Raw genomic sequence first — 16,223 nt, 5'->3', positions numbered from 1 at the left:
AGGGGTTAATGTTGCAAGTACAAACAGGCTGGTCAGGGAAGGCCCCCAGGAGATGAAACCATGTAAAGACTTGATGGTGAGGGAGCCACGCAGGTGTCTGGGGGGAAGAGTGAGCCAGGCAGAAGGCATTGCCAGTGCAAAGGCCCTGGGGCAGGAGTGTGCCTGGAACCCAGCCAGTGACCGCAGGAAGAGATGAGGGCAGAAGGATGATGGGGCAGATGATCAGGACCATGAGGGTTATGGGGAGGACGCTGTTTCTCACTGTGCGTGAGGAGGGAGCCCATGGTAGGGGGCTGAGGGGCTGGCACTGACCTAGCTTTTATCGGGATCCCTCTGGCTGTCCAGTGGAGAATGGACTGAGTGTGAGAAGGAAGGAAGGAAGGAAACAATGAATGAATGCATAGAGGGGCTGGGGAGGGGAACCAGGAGCTGAACAGAGCTGCACACTCAGGAGACACACAGGGGTAAGGCAGCATGTGGGTCGCAGACTGCTAACTGTGCCCTGCAGGATAACCAGTGCTCTCAAAGCTGGAGCTCAGCACAGACTCCCAGGAAGAGTATTTCCACTAGGTCCCCACCAGCGGCTTCACTTTGCTGCCCAGGACCCTGGAGCTCAGAGAGTGGTGGACCTTGCCGAGGTCACATGGCCTCATTGCTGGATAGGTTAGGAGGCGAATCCACATCCTCCTCACCACGACACCAGGCTCTGGGCCCTCCAGGGGGCAGCAGCATCCCAACTCCTCGGATCCACCAGGAGCTCCTTCACTCCTTCAGCGTCAGTCTAATGAAGGAGGAGGGCTTGGAGAACGTGCAGGCTGGTGACCCTTTCCCACGGAGAGGAACGTCTTCATGCGCGCGCCCAGTATGAGGTGTGCTGGGTCTCCTGCATGCCCCATGGGACAGGGCTCGAATTTACCGCTCTCTTTATTTTAATAAAGACCATTCAGGGCCCTGAAAGTTAATCTCCCAGGAAGACAATTACATGTCAAATAATACACCCACTGAGCAAATGATTAAGAAAAACCCAGCCAAGAAGGTTTTGCACAGGCTAAGTCTGAGATATGTGAGCTCAACATGGAAGGCCTCGGAAGGTTATTACCAGGTGGAAACGAACACAGGCGCACGGGTGAGGCAAGGGAGTCTATTTCTAACGTTTGCCCCCACCCCCCACCCCCGCAACTCGTTTCAAACCCGAAAACAGCGTCTGTTGGGAAAGTCAGTCTTCTCTGTCCCCTAGTAAAAGCAGACAAGCCCTGAGCTGAGGGGTCGCAAAGGGACACGGCTTGTGGGTGTGGTCGGCCCCACGCAAGTCAGGCTGGCCTGAGTCAGTGGCCAGCATACAACCACGAGGGTTCACATCTAAATGTGGCCTGTGACTTCTGAAATGTTGGGGGCCAGTGTCCCTATCAGCGATGATTGGCGGCAATGGAGAAGCCAGCTGAGTCCTTAGATGGGCCCAAGTCTCCCCACCAGCCAGCCTTTCTCTGTTATGTGGTAATGTGACCCCAGCAGCTCTGAGTTTGCACTCCGGATCCAGCCTTCAGGTGTGGACAGTGAGGCCCAGAGACGTCAAGCAAGTTGCTAGGAGTATAGTGCGTGACGGAACATGGAACCCAGGCCCAGTTCTGCGCCCCCCAGTACCCTACTCTGCCCTGGGCCCGTAGCAGGTCTGCCGCTTGGCCTGGAGTCAGGCTGATCAATCTGGGTTATCATGGGACTTGCTATATGTAGAACAAAGGCTGACCAACTACGGGTCTTGAGCCAAATGTGGCTTGCTGCCTGCTTTTGTAAGTCAAGTTTTGCTGGAACACAGGCATGCTCACTTCTGTCTGTATCGGGGTATGGCAGCTTTTGGACGAGAGCAGCCCAAGAGATGCTGCCCACTCAGGCCAATCCAGCTGCTTAGTGTGGGTTCCCTCCAATCCTCAGTCTGGCAACCCTTTTGTGCCCTGAGGAGGCTCACATTAGGGTGCATGGCCCCTTTGCAAGGCTGTGAGGGTGAGCAGCCTGTGGGGGCAGGGGGAGGGTGGTGATAGCGGAACGTCAGGACCCCATTTATAGATCAGGTCATCCTGGTTGCTTTAGTAAGCTGTGACTGCTGGGGGAGGGCAGCTTCTCAGGGGTCTTGATGAGCTCACCAAACTGCGCCCCTAAAGCGGGGAAGTCTAGGACTCCAGAGTGTTAACCATTGGAAGTTGTGCTCAACTCCTGAACCTCAGTTTCTCTGCCTATAAGGGGGGCTCATATTCAATGATTCCTGAGGCCCTGCTCTGCCAGAATAGTCTATGGATCTCAATAAAGACCCACAGGACTCTGACAGGTGGTGAGCAGTGGCTCCTCTGTAAAGTGGGGCTATTAGTGGCACCTCCCATCCTCCCTCCCCTCACAGCCACAGTGGATTGCAATTGTGCAAACCGGAGATGCCCAGACTGTGAAGAGGTAGACAGGGCTCACACACAGAACTCAAGAAAGGGCACCGGTAGGACTGCCATTGGTGGCATAACTGGCAAATGTCATGGGCAGTGACCCCACCCCTGACTCATGAGCAGAGGAGCTCTCAGGTGCACCTCCCATGGGAGCTCCTGGCTCCCCTAGGCTTCTCTGGCTCAGTCATGAGCCCTGCTTCCTTCTGGTGGCCCCTGGTTTATTACATCTGTTTTCCATCCTTTTACTTTTAACATATTTTCATCTTTATATTTAAGGTATTTCTTGTAGGTAGTACATAGTTCTTGCTTTTTAAAAACATCTAATCTGGGGTGCCTGGGTGGCTTGGTCAATTAAGCGCCGGACTTCAGCTCAAGTCATGATCTCACAGTTTGTGGGTTCCAGCCCTGTGTTGGGCTCTGTGCTGACAGCTCAGAGCCTGGAGCCTGCTTTGGATTCTGTGTCTCGCTCTTTCTACCCCTCCCCTGCTTGCTTTCTCTCTCTCTCTCTCTCAAAAATAAACATTAAGAAAAAAACCCCCACCATATCTGACAATCACTGCCTTTTAATTAGTGTATTTAGGCCACTTACATTTAATATGAATACTGAAATGATTAGACATATCTGTTTGTTTTCTTTCTATCTCATTGGTTCCTTGTTCTATTTTTCTTCTTTTCCTAACCCTTTTTTAAAATTATTTGAATATTTTTTGTGACTGCATTAGAGTTTAATCTTTACAAGTTAAAAAAAAATCTTGCATGTTTATACACAACCTGTTGAACATATGGCATGCAGTTATAATAACTATTTTAATGGCCTTTTCTGCTAATTCTAGCATCAGTGTTTATTTTGGGCCAGTTTGATGAATTTTTCTTCTCCTATGGGTCATATTTTCTTGCCTGTTTCCATGCCATAAAACTTTTCACTGGACGTCAGACTTTGTGAATTTCGCCCTGCTGGATATTTTTGTATTCCTCTAAACCACCTTGAGCTTTGTTCTGGGACATGGTAAGTTATGTGGAAATAACTTGATCCTTTAGTGTCTTGTTTTTAAGGTTGTCAAATTCAGCAGTGCTTGGCTTAGGGCTAATCCTTTCCTACTACTGGGGCAAGTCTGTTCAGAATACTTTAGCCAATGTCCCAGGCATCATGAGGTTTTCTAGTCTGGCTGGTAAGAGCAGACACTTGCTACCTCCGACTTCTTTTGGATAGTTAATTTCCCAGTCTCTCTCGCACATGTCCTAGCCAGCACTCCACTGAATACCCAAGGGAGAAACTCTGCAGATGTCCTGAGTACTCGCTTCATGCCGTGCAGTCCTCTTTGATACTTGTGGTGAGCTCTAGCTGCTTTGGTCTTTCCAGACACTCAGCTCCACCTCTTTAACTCAGGGAGGACTCCAGGCTCTGTCCTCCCCTCCCTTACTACACACACACACACACACACACACACACACACACACCCCACCTGCCAAGTTGGGTCATGACCTCTTCCCAAGGAAGATGCTCAGAGCACCACAGAGATCACTTCCCTCCTCTCAGGGATCACTGTCCATTGTTGCCTGATGTTCATTCAGTGTCTTCAAAACCTGTTTCATGTGGTTTGTCCATTTTTGGGCTGTTTCAGCTGTCCCATTCTGTTGGAAGCCTGGTTTTGCACATCAAATGGGTTGTGTTTCTCCAGCAAATTTCAAGGAACGCCAGGGGATCCTGGAACTGGATCCCACATTACAAGCAGATGCTCCCTTCACACCTGAATCTCCTCCCCATGACCTCAGAAAGTGTGGGTCACCCCTCTGCTTTCTGATTACAAAAACGGGGAGGGGGTTGGAGCTCTTTCTAGAGATGAGAAAATGACACGTGTTTCTCTTGATGTCAACATTGCCGTGGCCAATGAACTTGCAGTGCAGGGGTAACACTCGGAATGTCTAACCAGATGGGCCCTTTAGCACCTGTTGTGCCCAGAGGGCTGTGGCAATGGAGGAAAGGCTGGGAGAGCCGTCCTAGCTGGCCAGCAGCCTTGCAACGGCCTCCCACTCTGTCCAGGCTGTTGCAAGCACCGATTCAGAACATGTACCCAGATGATGGAGCTGGAATTTGCGGGAAGCTAACTTCCTGTCCATGTGCAATGTCTCAGGCAGCGATGAGCCCCCATCCCTGGAAAGGTGCAAGCAGGAGCTGATCCTCCAGCAGGGACGTAACAGGAATGCTGAACTACACGGTGCCCTCTGCCTCTTCCATGTGGTACAGCTCTCACGACCACGTGCCGGGAGTGAGAATCCCACTTCATGGACTCACAGACCCTTCTCCCTTCTGGAGTGCATTTCCACAGAAATGCCGTGCACAGACCTGCGGCACCTCCCTGCATCGTCCCCGTGGTCCTGGGTGGCTACCATCCACGCCAGGCCTGGCACACGCTGCCTCGCTGCGGGGACTGGGCCACGCCTCACTCAGTCCGTGACATAACTGGCCGCTTCTGAGAAGGCGCTGTACCGAGTCACAAGGGTTAGCAAACTAGTTCAAGGTAATTTATGACCCTGGGATGCTCGGGTTTCTAAATACAACAGACCACTACAAACTGCAAAAGCTTCAAGCTCTCTCCCCAAGGGAGACGGCCCGGCCCAGCCCGGGGCAATGGTGCTGACGCCAGGTGGGCAGGACGAGCTGGCACACTCGCAAGCCTGGCTGGCTTAACTCACTATGAGCCCCAGGGAGGCACTCCTGGAGGCCTCGTGAAGACCGCTCCCCCCCCCACCCCCGCCGCCGCCATTCTTCCCTCCCTTGTCTCTGGTATGCATGAGAAGGTGATGAAGATTTTTCTCCTGTGCTGGGATGGCACCGAAACCACAGTGCATTCAGGGGTTGCTACATCCTAGTTGGCTTCTCTTTTTTAATGCTAATAATATTGATTTTGGGTACAGTGGATCTCAGGCAAGGGAAACTCCAGTAAACGAAAGCTGACTATAGCCAAACGTGGCTGATGTTTCTTTGTCCCTCGGGGTTGGCAGGCCCTGCCTGCCTTTCCATCTGCCCAGTGCTGGCCTTGAACACCCGGAGTGGCTTCTCTGCACGCTCTCCTGTGGGCTGCCTTCCTGCCTTGGTGCTGGCGCCCAGAGCTTGAGACCCATTTCTGTCTGCAAGAGGACTGTGGTCTTTGCCCTTGCTCCGCTGAGCTCTGGCTGCCACCTGCATCCAGCATGCGTTCCCAGCACCCCCCGTCCCGGCTCCAGGACGAGCTCATCTGGGGCCTGCTACCAGGTACAGTGACCCTCCCCTTCCCTTGCAGACATCAACTGTGAGTCAGCCCTGAACGCAGGTCCCCAGTATACCCATACCTTGCCAGCCTCATCCTCAGTGCACACTCCCAGCTAGGAGTAGGGATTCGGGGTGAGTGAGACACAGCCCCGTCCTCAGGCCTTGGCCTTTTTGACTCAGGAGGCTGACACACACATGCGCCAATGAGGGACACAAGTACACTGTCCTCTGTGACGGGGGCAGGGCGGTGAGCCTGGGAGAGCCCAGAAGAAGCCTGGAGGGCTTCCTGGAAGAGGTGGTGCCAAAGGTGTGCGATGTTCCATATGATCTCCGCAGTCCTTGGGTGTAAGCATCCCAGAGAAAGACACCTCCATGGGGACTGTTGAGTCTATCGCTACTGGCTAGGTGGCATTTGGTGACAAAGGAACAAATGGTCCGAGCTTCCTCTGCCTAGTCCTGGATTGTTGGGGGTCTGGTTTCTTCAGGGCGACAGAGACACAGCCATGGCTGACTGTTCTGGGGCCCTGGCTCCTGCCTTGCTCCTCTCTCCAGAACACGGGACACTGCGGTTGACCCCTAAACAGCTCTGTTCCTCCACCCCCTGTCTCCGTACCCTTTGCACTATGATGGGGCAGCTCTTCCCATCAGGGGTGGGGTCTAGATCCCCCCGCTTTGAATCTGCGCTGGCTCCGTGACTTGCTCTGGCCGACAGAATGTGGTGGAAATGATGCCGTGCCAATTTCAGGCGTAGGCCTCAAAGAGCCTCGTGGCCTTGCGTGCCCACCCTCTCGGGACCCTGGCACCACCATGTGCAGAAGCCCAGACGGCCTCCTGGAAGAATGGGACACGTGTAGCCTACTCACCACCGCCCCTAGTCGCCCCGGCCAACAGCCAGCCGGCAATCAGCCGACCCCTGCCATTGACCACACATGCTTGAGGGAGCCCGGAAGACCTGCCCGACCAGCTAGCTGCCCAGCTAAGTCAACAGTTGGTGCAAGCCGCTACATTTCGGGGTGGTTATTCCGCAGCAGAAACTAACTGATCCCGGCATCCCAGCATTCTGGGCAGGATGCACAGGCTGCAGGATCTATAGGCAGAGGCCTGGCTGCAGACAGATGGACTGGTGGCCTCGGGACCGTCACCTGGCCCTCATGTTTGCTGTCACCTGGGTTCTGCTCTACAGCTAGGATCTACAGTCAGCACAGTTACGACCAAGGTATAGTTGGCCCGGGAGCGGCTGCGCCTAAGCCATCTGGCCTCCTCTGCGGTTTCCTGGACCTACCCAGGGCCTTCCAGCCGCTTTCCATGACACTCCAGGTGAAAGCCAAATGCCTCACCATCCCACACGATGCTCCCTACTCCCACCCTGCTCCCAGCTTTGCCCCTCTCACTGCACTCCAGACACACCTGCCTGCAACCCATAAGACCCAACCTGACCTCCGGGCCTTTGCATGTGCAGCTCTCCTGACTAGCATGCTCTTCCCGGATACCCGCACGGCTCCCCCCCATTTCCTTCAGGCTCTGACCCAGTAGGTTTGTTAAACAAACCGGAGATCACAGATCTTTCTTACAAATGGCCTGCGTCACTCCCTGCACACTCCTCCCGCTTTATTTCTTTTCAGAGCAATTAGCATGACTGGGTGCAAAAGTGTCCACATTGTGAGACATCCAGTGGGAGCCAGCGAAGGTTAGGAAGGGAGGGTGGGATGCTGAGAAAGACGTCGGCATTGGGACTTCATAGCATACAGCCACTGGCTGGGAGCCGATGTGTCCTGAAGCAGCCTGGCACCCCCCACTGCCAGACAAACCAGCAGAGACACCGTTGGCAGTGCTTCAGCCACATGTAGGAGCCGGTATCGCACTCGGCAGCACAAGCCCAGATTTATGGCCATGGCATAACTGCTTACAAGTGTCATGCAGGTGACACATGTTTGTCAAAAACACCTCGTCTTGAGGTGGCCACAGAGAGCAGTTCCTGGAACACAAGGGGCTTTGCAAAGCAAGGCGTCCCTGGGGCTCCTGCCTTCTGAAACCCCTTAATCGAGGGCCCAGCATTTAGGGCCCTTCTCAGAGTTTCTAGAGCCTACAAAAGAGAGAAGTCTCTAACTGGAGCTGGGACTCCCTGGCCGCAACAGGAGCAACACCGGCTGGCTGGCTCAGCCTCGGAAGCCGGGGAGGGCACCCTCCAGGGCCAAGGAGGCCCACGGCAGGCCCAGACCCACCATGGATCCAGGGTTCAGGGACAAAGCTCTTCTGCACTCCGTGAGGGGCCCCATGGCAGACCCATCCCCGGGTCCTGGGCCAGTCACCAGGAGGGAGAGCTAGGGCCTGTTCGGGGTCCAAAGGGACCATGCAGTCTCGTGGTAAAGAGCGTGGAATCTGGAGCCTCATAACGGCTCTGAGCCTCAGCTTCCGCATCTATAAGATGAGTGTAAAAACAGTGTCTCCACACAGGGTGGCGAGGACCCCACGGAATGCTCAGACTGGGCCCCGGCACATCACAAATGCTGCAGAAGTGAGTTGTCATCCACATCATCAGAGGCCAGACTCTGCATCGCTCAGAGCAAGGGTGGAGCCTTCCCGGCAAGGATTCGACTCTGTTCCAGGTTTGAGGGAGCTGGGGTACTGCTCCCAGGGCTCTCCCTCCCCTTACCGGGCAAGGAGCCGGTGGGGAGTGAGAGGCAGGAGTTAAACCTCAGCTGCTTCATCATCAAAACGACAGCAGGAGGGATGAGGCAGGGGTGAGAAGCAGAGGTGGCAGGAGGTTTTCAGGCCCCCAGGGACAATGTGCCCAAATGGCTTTCACACCAGCTCTGGGGAGCCCATGGGATGGAAACGGAAAGGCAGGCTGTCATGTCCGATCCCTCCACTGACAGCCCCAGGGTCCTGGGTCCCAACCCACCAGCCCTACTGTGCACAGCCAGACACCAAGAGGAAGGAACACAGAACCCGCCTTCAGAGAATCGGAGACAGACTCCACGTTGGGGTCACCCAACACGGTCGTTGTGTGGCCATTACAAACTCAACCCTCCTCTGTGCTCCTGTTTCCTCATCCTCACAAAAACATCCATGGATGGGGCGCCTGGGTGACTCCGACGGTTAAGCGTCTGACTCTTGCTGTCAGCCCAGGTCACGATCTCACAGTCAGGGGACCGAGCCCCACATCGGGCTCTGCACCGACAGCATGGAGCCTGCTTAGGATTTTCTCTGTCTCTGCCCCTTCCCCACTCTCTCTCTCTCTCCTTCTCAAAAAATGATAAAGAAAGAAACATAGAAAAAAATCCATACATGGCTACACAGGGCCTCCTGGGGCACCTGCACGTACCAGGGATCGCAATGGTAGAAAGAGGGAGAGGGGAGAACACGCGGACAGCAGGCATGAATGACTGCAGGTGTGCTACAAATGATCAGAGATCTGAAGAGCTCAGTACTTAGGAGTTTTAAAAAGGCTTCTTGACATGTGACTGGAGAAAGGCGGCCCAGTTAGTAAACGGTGCTGGGACATCGGAAACCATTCCAGACACATTAAAAATCTATATTTGAAAGAGAGAAGTTGAAGAGGGGGATATTGTGGGGGAATATCTTTGCAAACTTGGCGTTGGGAACAATTTCTTTACCAAGGTGTTAAAAGCTCAGTAAGCATAAAAAAAAATCGATAGGTTTGACTGCAGTAAAATGTAAATTTCCTTTCACCAAATGACGGGTGAAAAGACAAATCACTAAAAGTATATGTACAACTAGCAAAGGATCAGTATCCAGAATACATAAAGAAGTCCTACAAATCCACAGGAAGAAGAGAGGCAATGAGCAAAAAGACCACAGCAGGCATGTCGTAGAGGAGGAAACGGAGTGCACAGATGAACACGGGAAAAGCTGCCCGATGTCACGAGGATGCAGGGAAGTGCAAGGTAAGGTCCCCGTGAGAGATTTCACATCCATCAGGCTCACAGTGAGGAAGACATGTGACATCTGACAGCACCGAGGGTCTGAGAGGATGGAGATCAGCTGGCACCCACGGTTGATGAGTGTGAAACCTGGTCTGGCCACACTGAAAACCGCTTTGGCCTTTTCTTGTTAGGTTGACCAGTCCCATGCCTTAGCACCCTGCAAATCCACTCCCAGGAGTCACACAAGGCACACCCAAGAAGAGTTCGTCGCAGCACTGTTAGCAAGAGGAGGGGGAGAGAGGAAATGACCCAGATACTCCCTGACAGAGCAATGCAAAAAGAAATTGTAGCACAGTCACACAATTTCTTTCCACACTGGTGACAGCAAACTCCAGCTACACAGCAGCACAGCTCAAGCTCAGAGAGAGGGAAATGTTGAGTACAAAAATGCAAATTTTAGAGATCTACGTACAGAGAGGAAGTTTTTAGAGCTTGAGAACGAAGAAGCAATCTAATGTTTAGGCTTATTCAGTCGGCCTGTGAGCAAGAGAATGGCAAACAAACACCAAATTGCAGAGAGGGGTGACCTCCAGGCAAGGAGGAGATGGAAGTGACTGGGAATGTTCTAGTTCTGGAGTTGAGCTGCGGGCCCACGGATGTTCATTGTCCCACCATCCTTCAGAATGCACGAAACACACGAAGTATTAAAACAGAACAGAGGCAAAGGGGAAAAACAAGAAGACAAACATGGTGTGGGTCCAGACACATCCAGTATGATTTCCTTGTCACACACATAGTTGACTGTTTTCACGTGGTGTCACGGGGGGTCCCAAGAGTTCCGTCGAGAGGCCAGAGCGGGAAGTGAAAGGACAGGCAATTGGACGAGGGCATTCTTCCCTCTGGGCCTCAGTTTCTCCGTATGCAAAATGAGGGGGTGTACCAGGAGTGCCAAATGGTTGGCGTGCATAACCCAGGCCTCCCCTTCCTCACCCGCTGCGGACACTACTCATGCATTGCAGCACTGTTTCACATGGAGCACAGACACGCAGCGTTGGGCTCCGCAGCTGGGCCCTGCAGGCTGCCGGGGATGCCAGTCTGAGAGGGCACACTAAGTGATACCTACGTGCTGATCTGGAGAGACCCAGATCCCTCCAGCTGTGGCCTGGAAGGTTCTGAAGCCTCACCAGCAGGCACTAGCTAGTCTGAGAGGCAGGGGCCCTAGGGAGGAGCCGACTGGCTTTGGAACTGACCCTAGCCGGACCCTGGCAGCGTGCAGCCTCAGCGTCTACACTGCCCACGCCTGTGGCCTCCGGTCCGCCGCGGGGGGGCCCCTGGCCCCCCCATCATCTGACCAGAGCCCGTGCTCCCATCCGTCGGGTGGGCAGGCTCATGTCTACGCTCTGCGGGTGAGCTCTGCTGGACCTGAAAACGGCAAAATGGGCGGAGGGCCAGGCAGGAGCTCAGCTTCACCCTCTAGCCCAGAGAGCCGTGGAAGCGGCCCCGTTGTGCCAGACTCAACCAGCTCTCCGAGGCAGGACGATGGCATTCCTTTCACCACCACCTAGGCCTGCCTGGGCCTGCAGGCCTTTGCTCCTCTGCTCCCCTCCCTACCTGCCCCCCTGCCCCCGCCTGTCCCCTCTTCCTCCCCTTATGGTCCCAGCTCACAAGACTCCTCCTTGGTTGTGCTATTCCATCTACCTCCCACCCCCCATCCCCCCAGTGAGCGCGGACGTCCCTTCCTCTAGACAACCACCACACAGAGGTCAGCTTTCCCGAGGAGAGCTTGTGTGCTGGGTCTGGTCCAGTTTCTGTGGGTGTCTGTCCCCTCCAGTATGGGGAGCCCAGCAGGGGCCACCTCACACCCGCATGAAGATAATACCATCAAACAGCCACAATTCCTTGGAATCAATGGGCTTCTCCGAGAACTGTCCACCTACTGCCTCAGCCGCACAGCCAGTGAGGTTGGCAGTCGGGGAATGGTACCTCCCTCCCTATTCCAACAGCGAGAAACTCAAGGGCCACAGAGGGGGGTGACTTTTCCAGCATCACTGCCCACCCTCCAACCTTCTGGGAGGCTGAGAAGCTTTTCTGTCATGTCCCATCAGGGCCCTCAAACCCCAGGAAACACCTCATTTCCCCAGAGCAGGGGGCTGCTGAGTGACCACAGCCCCTAATCATGGAGCATCTGGTTTCATCCTGGTCCCTGTGGATTCTTTTAACAACAAGATCACGCGGAGAGACATCATACCCAGGGACGTGATGCTTCGGCGATTCGTCTCTCTTTCATTTTGTTCACCTGATACACGTTTTAAATGACTACGGGGCTGTGTACACAGGAAGCCTTGATTCACTAGAAAGAACCGTGGCAGGGTTTTCTTAGAAGAAGACAAAGTCAGGAATTTAAGGCATCCAGACGTGTCCAATGAGCAGAGTGGAGGCAAAGATGTCTCTCCCGCTGCTGTGTCCGGGAACACAGCTGCCCACACACGCCCACCACACCCTCGGATCAGAGCCTGCCACTGATATCCACGGTGTGAAAGGGCTTGGAACCCACTGTCATCGTTATCACCATCCCTCGACCCCAAGAAGCCAACACCATGAGCTTGCAAAGGCACTCCAACAGGAACGCTCACTTGTGTTCCCAGGAATACACACAGACGCCAGATATTTACTTCTGGTTCCAACTTCTCCTGGGTTCATCCTCTTTCAAGTCCTGGAAACTCTGGGCACCACTTCTTGCCCTACAATCCCTCCGTCAGATCCCCCCATCGCCCACTCTCCCAGGAAGCTCCCCCCACCTGGACACCTCCAAATCCTCCTCAAAGCCGTCTCTGACTCCCCCTCTTCCCGGCCTTCTCGCTGGCCTCTTTACACTAATTTCCTGCTAGAACGATCATAATGGGTTCAAATGCTGCCGCTTGCACACCTATCTCCCCCGTCACGGGGCAGGTTGTGGGAGCAGGGCGCAGGGCTGATGTACCCCCTTACCTCCAGCCCCTCAGCATGGGCCCGGGCACATGGGTGGGGGGTGGAGTAGGGCCTCAAAGAAGCATGATCTAAATCCCTGGGCTCTGTTTTCCTCCAACTTAGAGTGTAGTGAAAGAGCTCTAATGACAAAGAAGGTAAATTCTAGGTATTCTGAACAGAGACCAGGCCATCCTTTCCTGAGTACTTCACAGTGAAGCCAAGACCTCACTGGTGAGTAACTGTCAACTGCCCAACAGTGGGAGTGAAGAACTTTCCTAGGAGAGAGAGAGTCACAGACAAATGTTGTAAGGAGGGAGGGAGCAACTTGTGTAAGGACCGAAAGGCCAGTGGTGCCTCCGCAAAGCAATGGGGCGATGGGCAAGAGTTCATGGATTATGCGTATCGGTTAGGTTAGGATGGATCACGCTGCGTAACACACAATTCTCTAAATCTCAGTGGCCTACAATAAAGTTTCTTTATGTCTCAGACTACATGCACATGTGGCTCTCCTTCGTCTCCTCTCCCCTCTGCACTCAGGTTGACGGAGCAGTCTGTCTCTATCTGGAATATTGCCATTGTCGTGGAAAAAGGAAAAGAAAAGTGGTAAATTACTCACTGGTTCTTAACGCGTGTGCTCACATCTGTTTTCACTGTTCAGCAGCCTCTCTGCCATGCCTGAGGACAACATGGGCCGTGCTGTATAATCCTCCAACCGAGCAGGGCACTTCGATACAGGGCACCGAATGTGGGGGAGTGGTAATCCAGTTCCACACCGTGCTTATGAGTTTGTCATCTTTCCTAGGATCAGTGAAATCTGTTGAATAAACTGTTCATTTCTAAAAATCCCTCTGGCTGTAGTGAGAGACACAGATTGGAAGTGGGCAAGGGTGGGATTCGGGAGAAAATTCAGGAGGCTGCCTCAGTTGCCCAGGCAAAAAAAAAAAAAAGGAAAGTACTTTACACTAGGGTCATGGCAGTGGAAATGGAGAGAAGCCAAGAGATTGAAAAGATGGAAGGGTCTAGTGATGTACAAAGAGGAGCAGAGGTGAGTGAATGTGTGACCCCAGAATGGCGAAAAGATACAGCAGGCTTGGCTTCTCATGTCTTAAACAGTTGCTGGCTCCCATCTTTGGGGAGGACCAGCTACTCTACTCTCTGCTTGTCCTTGGGCTGTCTATGTTCTCCTAAGAAATCTCCCTTCTTGCTTGACAAAAAAGGCTGAGCTCAATAAAGATGGGAAGACACGGATGGGGTGAGCAGCCGAGTGAGCCGACAAATGAGTGACACAGTGACCAGGGGAATTAATTCATGTCTCCAAGTGTTCAAAGGGTGAAGAGAAACTAGACTCAACCGGAAGAAAAAGAAAGTCCTCCCACTGGGAAAGGATCCCTCGCCTCCCTACTGACACATCAGGCATCTTTCTTCTTCCACGGGGCTACGACCAATTTCGGCTATAACAGAGAAAGGGGAGTGGGTGAGAGAAGAAGAAGGGAGGGACAGGGAGGCAGAGGAAGGATGGGCTCCATGGACACATAGCAACCTCTATCGGATCCTCTCCTCTCCTCCATGTGGCCTCCCTCCCTATGCTTCCTTTTCAGAGTTCCAGACTTGACTTTCAGTGGTGGGAGGGCTTGGGATTCACAAACACCTCAAAAGAGAATTTCTGTAGCAGCAGCATTAGGCCACCTGACAGGAACTTAGAGCCTTGGGGTCCACACAGGCACAGAAAGCCACGGGGTCTCCTCTGCCCTGGGTGTTCTCATTAGCCAAGAAGTGGAAGGTTCAGACACAGAACTGTATGGCACCTCCTCGGCCCCTCCCCGACCCATGTTCCCAGTGCACCTGGGGCCGATCAGCTCGGGGAAGGGGCCACATCGATTCCTGCCACCCGCCTGAGCCGGAGCTGTCTGCATGCTCAGAAACCATCGGCTTCCCATTAGGCAGATCAGTAGCCTCCACTGGTTTCCAATTTGTGTTTCCAGAAATTCATCTCCCAGCCACCTTTTTAATTCATCCCCTCCACCACACCTGGGGCACAGATAGATCACCCGTCCTGGGCCACCTCTGCAGACCACAGACCACGAGGCTCCGCGAGCCACAGGGGAGCTGCAGGTGTGTTTAAAGCTGACCAGCTGCTTCCCGGTCACCGCAGGAGCTGACCCTGCTGGCTGGATGCCATCCACTCTGTCCCCTGCTCCTCGCTGAACCCCCGTGGAAGGGGCTGGGTCCTCCCTCACAGAAAGAAAGCAGGTGGTGAGAGGCCAAGGCAGTGTCCTGAGGTCCCCCAGCTGGCAAGAGCTAGGACAAGTGCACCTTTGAGGCAGGCAATTGGCAAAGCGCTCCCCAGATGCCGCAGGACAACGGGGTCTGGCTGGCAGGTGAGCAGGAGGGGCCAGCAGCTGAAGGTTCAGGGCAGGAAAAGGTGGAGGGAGTGTGATCCCCAGGAGCCTCTGCTTTCCCACACCTGGGGTCTCCTGGGTATTCCGCACTGCTCACCTGTCTACCCCTCCGGGGCCTAGCACCCCATCAGTGTCTCCATCACTGCTGCATCCCTGGTGCCTGGCACATAGTAGGTGCTCAGTAATGGCCGCTAAATGAGCAGTAAATACTTGCCGCACTTTGCCCTGGGCAGTGTTCCCACAGCTTCTCTAAATGACCTTATTTCAATTTCACAGCTGTCCTCGAGGCGGGCAAAACTAGTGTATGCATTTGATAGGTGGGAAGACTGAGGCCCCGAGAGGTTCAGTGACTTCCCCAAGGTCACACGGCGAGTCAGCGGTAGAGCTGCGATCTGAACCTGACTCTGGAACTGCACTCCACGCTCCCTTACCTATTCCCAGTGGCCTCGGCTCTGAAGGGCAGGAACTGGGTCCTGTGGCCCTTGGAACCTCCACCATATATACCATCATGTAAACGTGTTTGTTGAGTGAATAAATGAGTGAATTATGCACTCCTTGTCCTTTAAAACACAGTACAGTCAACCAGTCTGCTGGCACAAATCTGGAGTGTTTCTGGTCGGGGATGAAGGGGAGAGAGGAGTGAATCTCCTGGGGGACCCAGAGGTGACAAGCCTCTCAGTAGTTCCAACTCAGGGGCCATTACTAGGGACCCTCTGATCTCCCCCCACCTCCTTGCTCACCAGTCTGTTATATTGGGGTTCTCTGTCATGTATACAGAGGGCACAGAGCCATGATTTGGTTTTATGTGGTGTCTTGAGACTTTCCAGTGAGATAAGTGGATTACTGTTGACCCAACATCTGGGCAAAAAGAGCCTGCTATGCGTGGTCATCCAAGTCAGCTTCTGGAGGTGGCCAAAGTGAGACATGAAGGGAAGGGGGCCATGATGGACCCTGCACCTGTGGCCAGTGAGAGCAGGTGAGTCCGGAGCCAGGGCAGAAGGGAGGAGGGGGACCGCAGGGGGGAGGGTGGGGTAGGGAGAGCTGGGACATCCACCGGCTGAGGTCTGGTCCCCAGTGGGTGCACAGGAAAGAGAGGGTGATATCCAGAGTGTTTCCACCCAGCTCATTCCTTCCCCACCAGGTGGGCAGTCCCTGGAAGGGGACCCGGGGCTCCCACTGCCCACACGCCATTGTGACCCACCCCCCGGGCTCCCGCTGCCCACACGCCATTGTGACCCACCCCCGGGTCTCCCGCTGCCCACACGCCACTATGACAAATAATGACAAATCTACT

The 16,223-nt window shown here is 54.0% G+C and overlaps 1 protein-coding gene across 8 annotated transcripts in view; it reads right to left on the bottom strand.

The window, feature by feature from the left end:
• The window catches only part of IQSEC1 (IQ motif and Sec7 domain ArfGEF 1), a 689,800-nt gene that overhangs the window by 354,007 nt on the left and 319,570 nt on the right, over positions 1 to 16,223 (bottom strand). The gene's annotated exons all lie outside the window — the stretch shown is intronic.

Source organism: Felis catus, chromosome A2, assembly GCF_018350175.1.
Source record: "Felis catus isolate Fca126 chromosome A2, F.catus_Fca126_mat1.0, whole genome shotgun sequence".
NCBI classification, from domain to species: domain Eukaryota; kingdom Metazoa; phylum Chordata; class Mammalia; order Carnivora; family Felidae; genus Felis; species Felis catus.
The sequence above is the reverse complement of the archived record's forward strand: the minus strand, read 5'-3'. Positions and strand labels throughout refer to the sequence as shown.